Below are 3,296 nucleotides of genomic sequence, written 5' to 3' on the forward strand. Positions count from 1 at the left end.
GTTCATCTTGATGTTTACATAATTCTAAATTTGGATGGATAATCCTGTTTCCAGCCCTTCCCCAAGTAAATTTCTCTTCTAAACATTCATGATCTTAATACAGAATTTTATGTATTAATGAATCAGTTCTTCCTTATTCCTAAATTCATTACAGTCTTCTCTTGACTGTCTCATTAGTTTAGATTCTGTGTCTAGAAAGCAGATTTTCTCCATTCTTTTTCATTTACTACAACAAACATGTATTTACTACCAGTTAGAAACCAAGTTCTTGGCTAAATTAATGGAATACAAATTCTTCTCAATAAGGTACTTGGTTACTTATTACTAATTAGATGTCTTCAAAAACTCACCCTGCCTTCATTCCCAGCCACCCCCATCTTCATTGGGTTTCTGTAGACTTTATGTGGCACAAATTTCAAACACATTTGGGGTTTGCTAGTACCTAGTGATTCACTTTAGTGGACTTATATTATCTTTTAAAATTTCTACAGCATTTCCTGAAAAGATTTACCCTTTAGGAAAGCATGCTGGATAGTTTTTATCACCTCCTATTTTTACTACCTCATATTTTTTTTGGGTGCTTTGTGATTTTATTCTTATTCATTTCTCTAATCTGCCTGCTACTGCTATCCATGTTGATAATGTATGAGCTTTAAAGTTTTTTTTTTTTTGAGTTTTGAACATTTCTTTTTTTTTTTTAATGTTTATTTTTTTTGAGAGAGAGAGGTGGGGAGGGGCAGGGAGAGAGGGAGACACAGAATCCAAAGCAGGCTCCAGGCTCTGAGCTGTCAGCACAGAGCCCGACACGGGGCTCAAACTCACGGACTGTGAGATCATGACCTGAGCTGAAGTCGGACACCCAACCAACTGAGCCACCCAGGTGCCCCTGAACATTTCTTAATGAACAAAAATCTACTTGGTTCCTATTGTCCTTTGGAGGAGATAAATACTTCTTATGTGTCAATTTTGTGTGTGTGTGTGTGTGTGTGTGTGTGTGTGTGTGTATGTCTTTCTTAAGGTGTTCAAAGGGTAACCTTGGTGACTCCGAGGTGGTGTATATACTCAGGGATTTTAATTGGGACAAAATCAACAGTATGGTGACAGTGAATGCAATTTTCATTTACTTACCTGAGAAGTCACTTTTTGTCTTTTTTTTTTTTTTCTCGAATTACCCTCTGGGTACTAAGAAAAATGACTTTTAAAATATTTTAGTGACATTCTTACAATGTGGCTTCACTATTCTCTTTAAGAACTGACTGTTTCCTTCTATGGTATCTACTTTAAATAAGAATATAATATTTCTCATAAGCAAGATGGCTCATTTCAAAGCTGACTAAAATAGGCATTTAATTTTTTAGCCTTTCTTCACAAATACTAATATGTGAATTCTCCCAAGTCTTTTAATAAATGAAGAATAAATAGCAGAGGCAGATTGCTTCAGAACCTTATTACATGATAACTGGATGCTCTGATCAGTAAAATGGATCATAGTAGTTCAGAACTTATGATTTCCTTCTGCTGGTCATTATGAAACCTGACAGCAGCAAAATAAGGGGTGCATTTTGAATCTGTTGAATATTATTTTCACAGGATGAACACAGACCCACCTACTGCAATTGACTTTGGGAATTATAATATAAAATGGTGAATGTATTAAGAGCAATAGTGACTTCTTTTCCTGTCTTGGCTTTATATTGACCAAGTTACTTTCTTTAATTAATGTCAGCACTTGGAGTCAATATAGGGAGTTTTGGTGCCAGTTTTAAATTATGCACCATGGGATAACCCACTTAACCTCTCTGTGACTCAATAATCAGGCTAGACTGAAGAATATCTAAGGTTCATTGTCGCTAAAATGTCTGTGAATTAATAACACCCAGGTTACATACATTTATCTCATGCTGATATTTACTTATCTTTTTTAAAGTTTATTTGTTTTGATTTGTTTTGAGGGAGAGTGAGTGTGAGTGCACACCAGCACAAGCAGGGTGGGGGCAGGGAGAGAGGAAGAGAGAGAATCCCAAGCAGGCACTAATCTCATGAACTGTGAAATCATGACCTGGGCCAAAATCAAGAGTCTGTTGCTTAACTGACTGAGCCAGCCAGGTGCCCCTCATCTATTCTTTTGTAATTATTTTTAACCTTATTTTGCTAGTAAGTTTCTAGAAGGCCTATACTCTTTATATATTCTTTTATCTTCTTCCACCCAAAGGTTTGCACAGAGGACTCAGTAAATGTTTTTGGGTAAAGATGATGATGATTCAGTTGAATAATAACGATGATGCATTAGGTTAACTGTGACCCATTCCTACTTGTGAAGACTTGGGTGTGGGAAGATACTGGTGAGATTGTTCTTGATTCCTGCCACTGTTCCTTTTTGGAGCAGATGCTGTTTCCACCCTCTCAAATCCACACAGCTTTAAACTGTACCACTAAAGGCTGATCATTGTTAACACCTGAGAGTACCCTGAAGATTTTTTTTTCTGGTTGTAGCAGCACATTTGACCTGTGAGTAGAGTATATGGTTCCACAACCACCTTCATGTGAGGACAGAAGTGGTAGAACATACCCATATCGTGGGATTTTATTGTGCTGGAGAACAGCGTCCATTCAAATCCCTAATACCTTCTTGCCCTTTTTCTTTTTCTAAAACAAGAAGGCATCTTTATTTCATGTCAACATTAAAATTAGAATACTAACTCACCATAGCTGAGATTTCCCTTATATCCTGTGCTTTTAGTCATTCTATAGTACTGAAACCAACCTTCAAGTTTATCAAACTCCCACCATCACTGTAGTTGGCTAAGGGATCTTATTACTTCTTACATGTATCAAAACTCATACTGAGCCATGAGTTTTGGGTTGCAAAAGAGGATTCATTTTCTGTACTTGTCTAAGTCTTTGTCCAAAAAAACTGAACAAAAACAAGCACAAGTGTGATTCCTAACATCTTTCTTCATTCACTATCATTTTGTTGGCAAACCCACCAAATTGCAGTGTTTGAATTAACTTTCATTGAGTTGGTACACAGGGAATGATTAGGTTCCAATGGTTGATTTATTGTTCTGTTAGTATATATTAGCCTAAGTAGTTGGCCTGCATTTCCTCAGCTGGAATCATTAAGGCAAACATGGCCCTTAAACAGTGAGTGGGAGCAAGATGAAGAAAATAGCAGTTTGAAAACAAGGAATGCTTCAGTTGTTGGAGACTTAAGATAAGGATCTTTGGGTAGTTTCTGGGTACCATGATGGAACAAAAACATGAGGAGTACGGCAGGCATAAAAATAAAATAGATG

General features: G+C 36.7%; 1 non-coding gene across 1 annotated transcript; it reads right to left on the reverse strand.

Annotated features, from left to right (window-relative positions):
* Positions 1-2,811: 2,811 nt before the first annotated feature.
* Positions 2,812-2,939, reverse strand: LOC111562167. Its single transcript, XR_002745211.2, has one exon. It is a non-coding gene; the product is annotated as a small nucleolar RNA SNORA40 (small nucleolar RNA).
* Positions 2,940-3,296: the final 357 nt, after the last annotated feature.

This window comes from Felis catus, chromosome C1 (genome assembly GCF_018350175.1).
Source record: "Felis catus isolate Fca126 chromosome C1, F.catus_Fca126_mat1.0, whole genome shotgun sequence".
Taxonomy (NCBI): Eukaryota; Metazoa; Chordata; class Mammalia; order Carnivora; family Felidae; genus Felis; species Felis catus.